Source organism: Hemibagrus wyckioides, linkage group LG22, assembly GCF_019097595.1.
Source record: "Hemibagrus wyckioides isolate EC202008001 linkage group LG22, SWU_Hwy_1.0, whole genome shotgun sequence".
Lineage (NCBI taxonomy): Eukaryota > Metazoa > Chordata > Actinopteri > Siluriformes > Bagridae > Hemibagrus > Hemibagrus wyckioides.
The window spans coordinates 1915366-1930938 of NC_080731.1; positions in this window are offsets into that span (position 1 = coordinate 1915366).

Genomic DNA, 15573 nt, shown 5'->3' on the forward strand with positions numbered 1-15573 from the left:
TATTTCTTGGCTGCTGTCACTGTATCACTGGAAGCTCAGTATTTAGTGTTGCTCCCTTTCATCCACCACATGTTCTGGAACATTCCTTTTAATGCAAAACCATTGTGTGAGATCCTGCACAGCTATTTAAAGCTTCATCCAGAAGGAGAAACTGGACTCATTAGCTCCGGATTCTTCTGCCCACATGTTTGGACATTTCCTGCTCTAATATATTTCTAATGACTCATCAGCTGCCTTAAAGGCATGAGTGTGTGAAAGTGAGTGAAAAACCTCCTCATGTGTTCTCCTGAACTGCAGTGTTACTCATCCTGCTGACACACCATTGACACAGCCTTACTCCAGAACACACTCAACTCCAACCAGGAATTACTGACTCTGTCTAAACACAGCCTGCCCTATCTATCCATCCATCCACCTATCTGTCTATCCATCCATCCATCCATTCATCTATCTATTCATCTGCCTGTCTGTCTATCTATCAGTCTGTCTATCTGTCTTTTTTTCTGTCTGTCTGTCTGTCTGTCTATCTATCTATCTATCTATCTATCTATCTATCTATCTATCTATCTATCTATCTATCTATCTATCTATCTATCTATCTATCTATCTATCTATTTTGTGATGAAGATCTTCTTCCTGGACTCAAACCCATCTGCCCTGTAATAGAAGGAGCTTGTGTTCTTCACACATATTTCTCCTGAAATCCAGTTTAATAGATTTCAGCCTGTAGTCACTCCATCACTCCATCACTGCATGAGCTTGGTGTTGATCACTAGTGTGATTTATTCCCTCTATAAAAAAAGCTCTTTAAAGATTATAGATGTCTTTTGGAGCTGTGGTTAAACCACAGAAGATGTTTTTCTGTTTTCATTATGGGTTCTGGAGCTTTCACTGCAGTCAGATCCAGGAGAATCCCGGTTCTGAATCCACCTTCTGGATCCATGTTCCAGCAGCTCTGTGTTATGAAGATTTTTTTCTTGGCTCTCAGTTCAGATGAATATTTTGGATTAGTGACATCATCAGCTCTTATTACGGATTATAACCTGATCTGGATGAGGAACATCTATCAGGGAAAGGTTCCAAGGATCGTCTCATCATTTCTTAATATGTTTCAGCTCTTCTCAGGTTCCAGGATCTGAGTTGTTGCTGTTTTTGGGAAATTCATTTTTATCTGAAATGACTCAGCCCAGCAAAGGAGTTTACACTGCATAGTTTACGCTAACTTTCATCAACAGAGCAAGACAAAAGGAACTTTGATGAGTTAAACATGGACATGAATGTACTTGTTTCGAGGTTCCTTCAAACTGTAACTGTAACAGTAAAGTATGCAAAAAAACCACAATAGTTACATAAAATATAATGAAAAATAAATAAAAAAATAATAAAGTCCTCCATGTTGTGCCTCTGCATCATTACACACCACCTCGTCATTAAGGGTTTTCTGTGTAACTGTGTGTTTTACTCCTTATATAGATAGATGGGCGGACAGATAGATAGATAGGTAGAGATAGATAGATAAATAGATAGATAGACAGACAATCAGACAGACAGATAGATAGATAGATAGATAGATAGATAGATAGATAGATAGATAGATAGATAGATAGATAGATAGATAGACAGACAGTGTTACATGCTTGATGTTAATGAGTGATGATACTGTAACATTTAAATGAGACAATTGTTACTGGGTCTGGAACAGATCAAAGAGGAAACGAAGAGATTTTACTGATGCGTCAAGTGAAAGTGAAAGTGTACAAATAATCATTTAATAAAAGAAAGAATATGAAATTTAGTATACAGAAAAAAAAGGAGTGTTACCCAAATCAAAGAAATAAACAAAACAAGAACAATCCTTCTAACTAACCTCTAACTCACTAACACAAAAAAAAAGCATTAAAGAAACCCATGATCTTTGGCATTTGCGATGCCATAACTTACTCTTCTAAACTAAAAAGCAAAAGTACAGAGGTGGCGTAACACTCACAAACCTAATCTAACAAAGAAATACAAACTCCTGATCAAGAATCAAGACATCATATCCACATGTCACCGTCAAATCACCAGAACAACGTATGACTCAAGAAGTCAAGGTACAACAAGTGTCAGGAGGCAACTGAGTGTTGAGGCACAAGGTACGCTGAAATGGCGCACATTCACACACCACCAAGTCGAGGTCTTATATACAGTCGGCGCATCAACGGATTGGCAGAGTACCTGAAAATTTCCAGGAAAAGTTCTCCCCCAGGATCCACTCTGAGGACATGTAGGAGGAACTGTGTTGTTTTTCAGTCACTGTGGATCTGAGGATCTTTCTGCTTTTTCAGGTTTCACTCAAGCGTCAATGTAAACTTACTCTGAGTAAAGAGAATCCTGGGGGTTTGTGTAGTTAGAGCTTTTACACTGCTCCTATTTAACCCCCGGGAGAACCCTGAATCCTGGATCTTCATCATCTGACCTTTCACACTCTACGTTCCTAAACCCTGGATTAGTTTTCTTCTTATTTGCATATTTGACTCTATAAATAACGGCTTGTCTTGTGCTTTCCCATCAGTGGTACCTAAATTCTTCTTGGCTGGTTGAAGCCTCCTGAGATGCACAAAGGAAAGAAAACAAAATGAAAGGCAAGAAAACACAGAGGGGCAAATTATATAAATACAACTACAAGTTGAATGCATATGAATGAGACCACGAAGTCGTAATTACAAGTGGGAGACTCGAGATTTTCTTTGAGCTTTGAGCCTCAACATTGAGGGTGTATCAGTTAAGGGGTGTGTCAGTTGGGGGCGGTTCAATTGGGGGGGTTTCAGTTGGGGGTTGTGTAAGTCGGGGGTGTGTCAATTGGGGGACTGTTAGTTGGGGCGTGTCAGTTGTGGGGAGTGTAAGTTGGGGGGGGGGTCGGTTGGGGGAGTGTTAGCTAGGGGGAGAGGCAGTTGGGGGTCGTGTAAGTCGGTGGAGTGTCAGTTGGGGGACTGTTAGTTGGGGGTGTGTCAGTTGGAGTGTGTCAGCTGTGGGGAGTGTAAGATGGGGGGGGGGGGCAGTTGGGGGAGTGTTAGCTAGGGGGAGTGTCAGTTGGAGGAGTGTCAGTTGGGGGTCGTGTAAGTCGGTGGAGTGTCAGTTGGGGGACTGTTAGTTGGGGGTGTGTCAGTTGGAGTGTGTCAGTTGTGGGGAGTGTAAGTTGGGGTGTGTGTCAGTTGGGGGAGTGTTAGTTGGGGGGAGTGTTATCTAGGGGGAGTGTTAGTTGGGGGAGTGTCAGTTGGGGGAGTGTAAGTTGGGGGGAGTGTTATCTAGGGGGAGTGTCAGTTGGGGGAGTGTCAGTTGGGGGAGTGTTAGTTGGGGGAGTGTCAGTTGGAGGAGTGTGTTAGGGGGCATGTAACTTGGGGATCATGTCAGTTGGGGGGGGTGTCAGTTGGTTGGTGTGTCAGTAAGAAAACTGAATGTTTCCTTGTTTCAGAAGCTGATTTGAGTTGTTTGTGTGTTTAGTTTATATGAAGTAGGATATGGAAATACAATAAAAATAAATAACACTTGGTGTGGTTTAACACAATGCTTTTCTAAAATATTTAAGCAATAAGAACAAAAAAACCCACACCTGATCCACATTCTTCATTCTTCATTTTCTATTTCTTTGTAGTTAATTAAGAATTAAGAGAAGGTTCACCTCCATCTCGCGCAGACCAAACTGACCTAAATTCACCTAATGTCGTAATTACGACTTCCAGCTTCCCAGTACGACGCACAGTTTCCGAGATCGCTGCATGTGCTTCGAGTCTCTGAGGTTGCCAGTTTGCTTGAGTATAATCCCCTGAGTCAGGGACCTTAAATAGCATCTAGACATGTGTTTCTCACCCAGGGCTTCGTGGACCCCTTGTGGTCTATGGTGTAATTACAGGGGATCTGTGGGATTGTTTCTGAAATGATATTGATAATATGTGTGTGTAAATAAGTCGTAATGCAGACAACAAGAACCTGGTTAAACGAATGAGATAGAAATATTATACTTGGTCATCTGTTTACTGAGGAGAATGATCTGTAATGTGCAGATTGATCAGTACAGAAGAGCTTCATCTCTGAGATGTTGGTGAGTTTCTTCACATGATCTGCTTCCACCATTTCAACTGGACTAAACTCAGGACTGTGACATGGCTGTGTTCCAAATCATTAACGTTTGGTAGAATGATGTCTGAGGTTACGGTTGTTGTCTTGCTGCATGATCCACATTCTTAGAAGGTTCAATTAATCTTTTTTAATAATTATTTCTGGTATAATTCAGAATTCTTTGTTCCATCAATGACCCAGATCCCACCAACCAGGCCCAAACCATGATTTACCACCATGTTTCACAGATAGGATAGGTTTCCTTGAGTGCTCTAAACATAAAACTTCTCATTTCAACCAAAAAGTTCTGTTTGTTTCTCATCCATCCATAAAACATCTTTTCAACAACCTTCTAGCTTGATCTTAACAAACTGTACATGTTCAGCGATGGTCTTGTTGGAGAGCAGTAGCTTTCTCCTTGCAGCCCTGCCATGTACCCTATTGGTGTTCAGTGCTCTGCTGATGGTGGGTGGGTTCATTGATAGACAATAACATTCACCAGTGTGAGAGAAGTTTCCTCGGGTTCCTTTGTGACCTGGTGGACAATGGTAATGATGAGGGTAACAATGTTCAAGTTCCTCCATCTGTCTGAGTGTGAATTGGTGGAGATGGGTTTGGAACCTTGATGAGCCTGATTAGAATAATAAAAAAAGCATCAAGATCCTCAGAAATCTCTGCAGTGCACCAAAATTCTGCTCCGGCAGCATCTTTAACGTCCCTTGCAGATTCACATTCAGTTCGTTCAGATAATGCAGCATGTCAACCAAAAAGCCAAATCTGAAATCCACTGGGGATCATGTAACTCAGGATAGTCCTAATGTTTCTCTGTGAGGAACAGCTTCACAGAATGGATTCGAAAGCTCAAAGAAACCAGAAAGCACATTACCTCTTGAAAGCCATCTTACTGCGCAGTGAAGAAGCAGATCAGGTGGAAGATCTTCATCAAGTTCATCAAAAAGGTTTTTGAACTGTTTGTGATTGAGAGCATGTGCGCGTATAAAAGTGACAATTTCCACCACAGGTTTCATGATGTGGTCTAAGTTCAGCTTTTTTGGAAACACCAAGTGCTCTTGATGGATAATACAGTGAAATGTCCGAATTCTGGAAAACGTTTGTCAGCTTTACACAGCCCTACGAGACCGTTCTCAGATCCCAACATGGCTGGAGCCCCTTCCGCGGCTATTGCTATTAGTTTGATAACTGCAGATTGAACAACAGTCATCAGTTTCTCTTTCAGATCAATGCCACGAGTTCTGACGTTCTGTGGCACAATGTCAAGCAGCTCTTCCTTAATTGTGCAGTCTTCTGACACAAACCATACAATTGTAGCCAATTGTGGCTTGTCTTGAACATTGTAATGCTGAAATACCGGCACTTCTGAAGATCTGATAATAAATGTGTTTCTATTGAATTGTCAGTATCCGATATTCTCAGTTCAACAGTGACAGCTGAAGGTCCTATACTGAACATTACATATCTTCATTTTTGGGACAAAGAATAGCAACAGCATCACTGAGGCACTTTTTAACAAATTCCCCTTCAATGTATGCCTTTTTTGCACAAGCAATGATCCATGCTAGCTGATATGACGCTAATGTGACTGAATTCTCTGAATGCTTGGTAAATTTTCTGGAAAAGCTGAGATTGCTTTTCTGACTGACGTTTCAGTGTCTTTACCCTGTGCTTGCGAAGTTCACTGCCTTTGGGAAATTCCTGGGCGGTACAGGTAGAATGGAGCGAGGTAAAATAGCACTCAAGATTTGAAGCCTTAAAATGCAACAACGAAGTCAGGAATATCAAGCACAATGGCTTCCCATTTCTTTCAGCCCAAAATATAAATACTTCCATCCAGATAAAAATGTTCTGTGCTCATCTTCGCATTTACGCTTAGATGTACGCTTTCCTGACTCTGCCATGACGATTGATGTGAACAAACTGCCCGTCAATCCTGTTAGCCAATTGGCTAATGTATGTTAAATCATGCGAGAGGTTGAGTAAAAAAATAAAAATAATAATAATACATATTAAAATTCCAAATTAGATTGGGCAAATGCATTTAAATACATACCCATTTATTGCAAAATTTAGTTTTGAGGTTTTGAAAATAAATTGCGATTGTAAATGAAGAACACGTGGATAGATTGAAGAGCCAAGTGATGACCAAATGTTTTACTTTGTTCTCATTTGTTTAAATACATTCTCTTTTTCTACTTGACACATTTCCTCAAGGATCAGTCAGAATTTGCTCAGGTTCTTCAGCTGAAAAAAGCTCAAGAACCTTTGGTCTAGACCACTGGCTTAACACACAAACATCTGCCTTTAAACTGCAAAACATCAGGAATAGAATTTGAGTGAAGGTCCTGCTATCTGTGTGGATGTTACTTTGACACGTACCACCTGCCTACAAGCATTGTTACAGACCATGCACACCCTTTCATGAAAACGGTATTCCCTGATGGCTGTGGTCTCTTTCAGCAGAATAATGCATCATGCCACAAAGCGCTCAAAAATGGTTCAGGAATGGTTTGATGACCACAGCAACCAGTTTGAGGTGTTGACTCCACCTCCAAATTCCCCAGATCACAATCCAATTCAGCATCTGTGGGATGTACTGGACAAACAAGTCCCATCCATGGAGGCTCCACCTCACAACTTACAGGACTTAAAGGATCTGCTGCTAACATCTTGGTGCCAGATCCCACAGCACACCTTCAGGGAGCTAGTGGAGTCCATCATGCCTCGACGGGTCAGGGCTATTTTGGCAGCAAAAGGGGGACCGAGATAATATTAGGCCGGTGATCATAATGTTATGCCTGGTCAGTATATATATGCTACTCACAAAAAGTTAAGGATATTGGGCTTTCGGGTGAAATTTCACGATGCCCCTAAATGCACTATAACCTTTCCAGGTGAACTTAATTTGACCTTCTCTACACTTTTGAATGCACATGTCCAACTGTTCAGTGTTTCAGTACTTTTTGCAGAACTTGCTGTTCTCTAACAAGGTGCTTAACGGAAAAATTCACAACTGGTGTTTGATCCATGAATCCACCAATAAATTTTCTGGTTCCATTAGAATTGGTATTTAAACAGTCCTCTTCATCATGCTGTTCACATTTTGACATCATGAGACCAAGACCACACCTAACAATTGATCAACAGTACCTCACCATTGTGAGGCTTCAAACAGGATGTTCTCAGAGGGAAGTGGCCACTGAGCTTAGAGTGTCACAGAGTGTCATCAGCAGGTTGGGACAGAGATACAGAGAGACTGGAAGAGTCACAGAAAGGCATAGAAGTGGACGTCCTTTGGCCACATCCCAAGTTGATGACCGCTTCATTGTGAACAGTGCCCTGCGGAACCGGATGATGAACGCCACTCAACTCCAGGCACATTTAAGGGAGGTGAGAGGAACCCAAGTGTCACGTCAGACCATTCGAAACCGTTTACATCAGCGTGGTCTGCGTGCTAGAAGACCTGCAAGGGTACCTGACCACACCCCCAGGCACAGGCATCAAGCCAGGGAGCATTTACGCTGGACGAGGGACCAATGGGCTTCAGTGCTGTTCTCTGATGAAAGTTGATTCATGTTGAGCAGAAATGATGGCCGCCGACGATGTTGGAGACGTCAAGGAGAGCGCTATGCATCAGCCACTGTTGTGGTGGTGTTGCAGTCTGGGCAGGTGTGTCCACTCAATACAGAACTGACCTACATCTTGTGAATGGTACAGTGACAAGCCAATACTACCTGAATAACATCATTAATCCAGTCATTGTGCCCCTGCATGAACAACACAGGCCTAATTTCATCTTCATGGACGACAATGCTCCAGCTCATCGAGGTCGCATCATTAGGGAACGGCTGCTGGAGGCTGGGGTACCTCAAATGGAGTGGCCTGCACTTTCTCCAGACCTGAATCCCATAGAAAACCTCTGGGATCGGCCGAGTCGCCGTGTAGAGGCTCGTAACCCTGCACCCCAGAACCTCAATGACCTGAGGGCCGCCCTTCAAGAAGAGTGGAATGCCATGCCTCAGCAGACAATAAGTCGACTCGTGAACAGCATGAGACGTCGTTGTCAAGCTGTAATTGATGGTCAAGGGCATATGACAAATTATTGAGACATTGAGATTTTTTGTTGTGGTATACCCACCACTGTTGTTGGCTTTTGTTTCAATAAATTGATTGAGATGAGGAAATCACCATTGCAGCTTCTACTTAAATGCCCTACTTTCATGATATAATATCACTGTAGTGTGAACTTTTTACATTTTCCATAAATTTCACCCAAAAGCCAAATATCCTTAACTTTTTGTGAGTAGTGTCTGTCTAGAGCTGATGACCATGATATACTTTATTTTGCTTTTGAAATTCTTTCTGTTCTGTTTTAATGAACATGTGCTGAACACAAACACTTCTTCTGTAATTTAGATAACCATTGCATAATGATAATAATAAACTCGCCAAACCGTCAGTGAGCAAGTCAACTACCACGTCTGTTTCCGCTGATGTCTTTTGTTTACCTATAAATAACACTGAATGTTACACCTTTCTTCTTTATAAATTCTCCCTCTTCATCTCAGAAGAGTTTTGCTATGCAATCACCATCTCTGTGTGGCAAAAAGCTTCCCTGATATCAGTAGAAGGACCAGCAGCAGAAGTGCGACTCAGGCTTCTTCTCAGAGTGAACCTATAAATTCTAACAGCAGCTTTACAGAAATATAGAAAACACTGAATAAAAGTTCATATTTATCTCTAACATTTATCCCTAATGAGCAAGCCTGATGGTGACGATGGTGAGGAAAAACTCCCTGAGATGATCTGAGGAAGAAGAAACCTTGAGAGGAACAAGGCTGAGAAGGGAACCTCATCCTCATTTGGTCACACTGGGAACTCAGAACACTGGGAGATCAGGAGTGGGACGTATAGCTAGACACACAGAGAGAGAGAGAGAGAGAGAGAGAGAGAGAGAAGAAAAGAAAGGGAAACACAGTACAGTTTGGTGTTTGCGCATGCTGCAGGTGGTGCTAGTGAGGTTTTATGGGATGTTGTCACTGTAACAGATCCAAGCGTTTAGTGTACACTTATAAACATGGCATTTTGAAGAAAAAACCACACAGTGTTTGAGTTTTGTCAGTTGTTTGGTTTCAGCAAAAGTTTATTCCTCACTTTAGGACCTGGAGCGTTTTTACGAGCTTCCTGCAGGACCGTTCAGGCCAAGTGCCTTTGATGGAACTTCTCTGGAGGTTTGAGACTGTTTGCTTGCAATCGCCCCTGCAAACTGTATAAAGGTTGAAGAACATGTCTTAACCACGATGCAGGATCTGTTTCACAGAGGCACGTCTGTTTCTAATTACGTTTCCCACAGATCTTGGGGCGAAGGAAAAATTCCATTTCATCCACGAACATCTGTTTCTAATAAACACCACCATGTGTACAGTCGAAACATTCAACTCTGACAGTAATCAGACGCGGTAACTAGCCACATCTTATTAAGTGTGCTGACTGTTCTCTGTCTCATGGGGAGCTTGGGGGTAAAGTCAATTCACTAGAATTCCACTGGGGGTCATTGGAATTGATTGTTTTCTCCATTGCATAATAGTAAAAAAACAAAATCAAACACACTGGAACTGGAACAAACCCTGGTGTTTGAGTCATCTCTGGACTCTTCATTTTGACTTTTGTACTGAAGATAAACACCTGATAAACTTGATCAACACCACAGATGTGTTGTGTAAATAAACACAAAAAAAATGCACAAATCTCCTTTAGATACCTGGACGTTCAGCAACTTCTCTCCTGCAGCCCTGAACACATGCTCACTCCAATAAATAATTTTGAATGTTTTACTCTTACATTACTAATATAGTACTGTTACAGAAGTCAAGAAGATTGATAGAAATAAATATATAACACAAACAGACAAAAGCATGGTTGTTGGTGGTGGTGTTGGTGAAGTGGATGGATTTGGTGGTGTTGGTGGAGGTGTTGATAGTGGTAATAGTGGTAATGATGGTGTTGGGGTGTTGATGATGGTGTTAGTGGTGTTGGGGGTCATGCTCTTGTTTTTAGTGGTAGTGGTGTTGGTAGTGGTGGTGTTGGGGGTGGTAGTGTTGGTGTTGATGGTGTTGTTATTCATAGTGTTGATGATGGTGGTGATGATGGCTGTGTTAATGGTTTTGTTATTGATAGTGTTGTTGGTGATGTTATTGTTAGTGATGGTGATAGTAGTGTTGGTAGAGGTGATGGTGTTGGTGTTGTTGATGTTAGTAATGTTAATGTTTGTGTTGCTGATGGCAGTGGGTGTGTAGGGTTGTGGTGTTATTGGTGTTGTTGTTGGTGGTGATGATGGTGTTTTTGTTGTTGGTGGTGGAGGTGTTGGTGTTGTACTCTTACTGGTGTTGTTAGTGTTGATATTGATTGTGTTGTTGAAGTTGGTGGTGGTGTTGTGGTGCTATTGGTGTTGTTGCTGGTGGTATTTATGGTGTTGTTGGTAGTGTTGGTAGTATTGTTTTTGTTGTTGGTGGTGTTACTGATGGTGTTGATAGTGATAGATAGATAGATAGATAGATAGATAGATAGATAGATAGATAGATAGATAGATAGATAGATAGATAGATACAACTTTATTGTCATTGCAAGGTACAGGTACATAGCAATTAAATGCTGTTTAGCATCTACCAGAAGTGCAAATAGTAGAAATTGTGCAAATGAACAAGTGCAGATAAATATGTAAATATGTACATTGATAAATAAGGCTGTGTCAGAGTGTGTATAGAGAAGTATGTGCAAGTTGTATTTACAGCAGATAAAGTGACAGGTGTAATTATAATTGTGCTAAAAATGTGTGCATTATGTACAATGTATGTACAACAGTAACAGATAATATACAGTGAATATACAGATAGTATATAGTATGTATAAATATAGTATATATAATGTATATAAATAGATAGACAGCTGAAAAAATGATATTGATGTTGGTGATGGTGGTATTTATGATGTTGGTGGTGGTCTTCATTGTGTTGTTTGTAGTGGTGGTGGTATTGATGGTGTTGTTGATAGTGATGATATTGATGTTGGTGGTATTCATGGTGTTGTTGGTGGTTTTGTTGATGATATTAATGTTGGTGGTATTGATGGTGTTATTGGTATTGGTGGTGTTGGTAGTTGTGGTATTGTGGGTTGTGTGGTGTTATTGGTGTTGGTGGTATTGATGGTGGTGGTGGTGGTATTGTTAGTGTTGTTGGTGGTGGTATAGATGATGTTATTGGTATTGATGGTGGTGTTGTGGGTTGTGTGGTGTTATTGGTGTTGTTAGTATTAATGGTGTTCTTGGTAGTGGTGTTAATATTGTTTGTATTGTTGATAGTGGTGGTGTTGTGGTGTTACTGGTGTTGGTGGTATTGTGGTGTTATTGGTGTTGTTGATAGTGTTGTTCATGTTGATAGCGGGGGTGTTAATGATGATGTTGATAGCGTTGGTGTTGTGGTGTTATTGGTGTGGTTGCTGGATGTATTAAACATGTTGTTAATAGTAATGTTGATAGTGGTGGTGTTGCTGACACTGTTGGTGTTGTGGTGTTATTGGTGTTGTTGTTGATAGTGGTATTGATGATGTTGATAGTGTTGATGTTTTGGTGTTATTGGTGTTGTTGGTTGGTTAATAGTATTGTAGATCATAGTGGTGTTGGTGTTGTTGATAGTGGTGGTGTTGGAGTTATTGAAAATCAGTGCAGTTAGAATTGACTAAATAAACAGATTTAAGTGATTAGTTTTCTTCTGTACAGAGTACTCTAGAAAACGAATCCAGTGCTGTCCTCAGTGCAGGATTTACTGTGGGACATGTAATACGTTTAATACTCCTAATTCAGCAGTCTTTCCGGATTCTTTGCTGTTATTTGGTTGGTTTGGTTTCTTGGCTAAATTTCTCTGGATTTTAACTGAAATGAATCAAAACCAGAAATTCCCAGTACAGGGCCATGTGTCATTAAAATACAGAGCTTACTCATGAACAGACTGTTTTCACTTTAACTCAGGCTCCTAATGTGAAATCCCCAGAGAGAAATAACCACGTTATCATTAAAATCCACCCCAGGGTGATGTGCTGTGTGAGAATGACTACAACCAAAATCAACAAAGACTCTATCAAATCAGAAGAATCATGTTTTGGTAACTTTAGCTTGTTGTTACAGCCAAGTTAGACTGACATCGATTTCAGCAGCTAAAAGAAACTGTCTAGGCAGTGAGCCAAATTCCTGATTCTGATTCCTGATCTTATGATTTTATGATGTTTTCAGGCAAAATGTTTAAAAATTTGCTCTAACAGCATTAGAGCATGACAATTTCAGACTTAAGTTAAGCGAGTTAAGCATGTTGACCAGTCAATCATATTTATGCAAGAAGTGCGACCCCTGGTGGCTGGTTGATGTCAAGCTTTATTTACAAACACAGAGTATTGAAGTTTGGGTGTCTGTAATTGTTTGCTGAAAGATGGCTATGTTTGGGGACCATGTTTTTCCAGTAAACTGGCCATTGTTTTAACAGCAGTAATGGACATTTAAAATAAAATTTGCTTAAAAGTGTGTAAATCAGTTTCTCTATATACAGGTTTGAGAACAAACTGCTAGCAGTGCTTTTGGGTTTAGAAAAGACATTCATTTAATGTCTTCTAAAATCTATTTAAAAGTTATTTTTCAGTAAAAAAAATTAACACTGAAAAAGAGTAAATATACAAAAAAAAATTTTTTGTAAAAATATTATATTTGCAAAAAATCTTTACTATTTTACAGTTTCAAAATGTTTACAAAATTACAAAATGTTAGCTTCTAATAGTTCAGTTTTATTACTAAAAAAAGTTTAAAAAAATTAAAAATAAAAATACTAAAAAATAAAAATATATCTCAGAAAAACATATTGACTTTTATTATTACAAAAATCAAAAATACCTTATCTTGTTTGAATCCTGGGTTGAAACATTATTTCCTCTGTCATTATTTCCTCTGTCTTTGGTTTGTATTCCTCTGAATTTTGTAGAACCAGTTGGATTTGCAGCGGCATGCTTCCTGTTTACGCTGGTCATTGTTCTTATGGGGAGTAAAACATAAACGTTCATTTCCAATCTGAGCCGCAGACATAGATTCGATGCCGTCAGTTGAGATGCTAATTTAGCTTAGGTGAAAAACTGGATATCGCTGGTAGTGTGTGAGATGTGTATCTGTTGAAACAAACCTTTAGTGATTAAACAGCAGTGGACACAGACTTGAGCCTTGAGGAACACTAACACCATACCACAAAAATTGAAACATATCACAGTACAGTTTCACAAAGCACTTGTGTAAGGTACAAACTGGTGTGTGTGTGTGTGTGTGTGTGTGCGTTTGTTCAATGAACAAATCAAAAACAAGTGTTAACATGAAACCTCTTTAGTGTTCCACCTTAACTACAGCAAGGACACCAGGGTCAGTACATTTTCTGAGTGGGAAAATCGAGATGAGGGATTACTAATATGAGATGAGAGGAAGTGGGCAGGGCTTCAAATGGCAATCATCAATTATGTCAATCATTCCAGATTCATGTCTTCATTGGCTGGTTGTTTTTATTGAGAGATTTCAGTGTTGAGTGTGATAACTGCTAGCATTGAACTGTTCTTCAGGAATCTGATGATCTTTTCCAGAAACCCGCCCACTCCACTTTAACTGCTTGTGATGGATATATTGAATCTCGTATAGTATTTGTCGTTTTGTTGAATCACTTCTTCTGCGTTTCGTATTTAGGATACAGTAATGAAGTTCTTTGTGTGTATGTGTGTAACGTGTGTCCACGAGGTCAGGAGAGCCTTCCTGCAGTCCCACACGTAGCCCACTGTACTCTCTGGTAATGACCGTATGCCCTCATGACGTCTCTGTCGACGACTGTGTCCTCTATCTGTCGGCTCATCACTCCTTCCCGTTATCTCTTACATCACTGCATCCCGTGGTGAGCTGAATGGGCTGGAAGAGCCACGGACCTCCAGCCAGAACTCCCTCCTGCTTCATTAAAGGTAATTAGAGCATATCCGCAATGTAAATAATCACGTTGCAGCAGCGGCAGCTCCGTCTCCGCCTCTCTTTGTTAAAGCTTCACTCAGTACAGCTCTGTGGTCGATATTTATTTATTTCACACAGCAGAGTGACTCTGAAAGTTTGTTTCTCTGCACCGGTGAAGAAAAATCTGTTTCTCAAAGCCGTCAGATTCCATTAATTAACAGTTATTATGGATTTTTAGTGACCTGCTGTTGGTGTGGAGCTTTAAATCTGCTGTTGTTCATTCTTTTAAACATGATTTTAGTGAAACTCAGTTGGTGGAAGGATACAGAACATATGGAAAATAAGTGCAAAGTAACTGGAACGACTTTTGTTGGAAAGTTGAATAAAACTCCATATAAAGTGGCAGGTTTCTCACCTATCATGTGGAAGGCCCGAGTTTGATTCTCAGCCAGTGCCCACACCCCAGCCACTGGATGCAGGGTTGGTCCCAATCCCGGATAAAATGGAAGGGTTGTGTACAGGTATGGAGCAGCTGAAAGATCAACAACATAAAGTCTTCAATAAAGACTGTATGGTTTCTCATTCTTATATTTTCAATCTAACCATATGGGTTTTTTTTAAATTAAGCATATCAATTTTTTAAATAGCCTTTAGACTCCTGTTGTGAGTCAGGTTTGAGTACTGTTGGCTAAAATGGCAAAAAGGTTTGGTTTCATCAGGACACGCCTGACATGGAGCTTGTACTTCGCTGATACTAAAGTAGTTTATAAAGGTGAGCTGTGAGTGTGTGACATCATCAGGTGCATCATCAGGGGCATTGTGGGAAGTGGAGTCTGTGGTGTAGCCAGGAATTAAATTCAGAAGGAGGTGAGTAATTAAAATACTAAATAAGATCTGAGGTCATTTGTACTATTAAATTGATAAATGAGACAAGTTCGTCAAACAGAAGTAAGAGCAATGAGGCCAAAAAGTGAGACAAACCATATCACTTTATTTAAAAGCTTGGTGTAAAATACCTTTATGACGGTTTCAATGAGAATAATTAAACAAGACGCTAACCGTTTCTGAAAAATGGGCTGTTACCTTCATCAGAAATGTGAAAAATGCTTGATTCTCATTGGTTAATCCTGCTTCCCATCATATCACCTGGTAGCCATTGTAAAATCAATGAAAAATAAAATGATAAAAATTTGATACAGAGATGAATGAAATCAAACTCTGCTCCATGTAAGACTAAAACACCAGGAAACAATAGAACACTACATTAATGGAATAATGGAAGACAGAGAAACAGAGGGGACAGCACGGTGGTTTAGTGGTTAGCACTGTTGCCTCACAGCAAGAAGGTCAGGTATAGGAAATGGAGGGAAAGTAAAATGAGTCCAGGTGAAATGATCAATTAATTAAATCATGTGCTGTCCATCCAGTGATGTTTGTTTACTCAAATG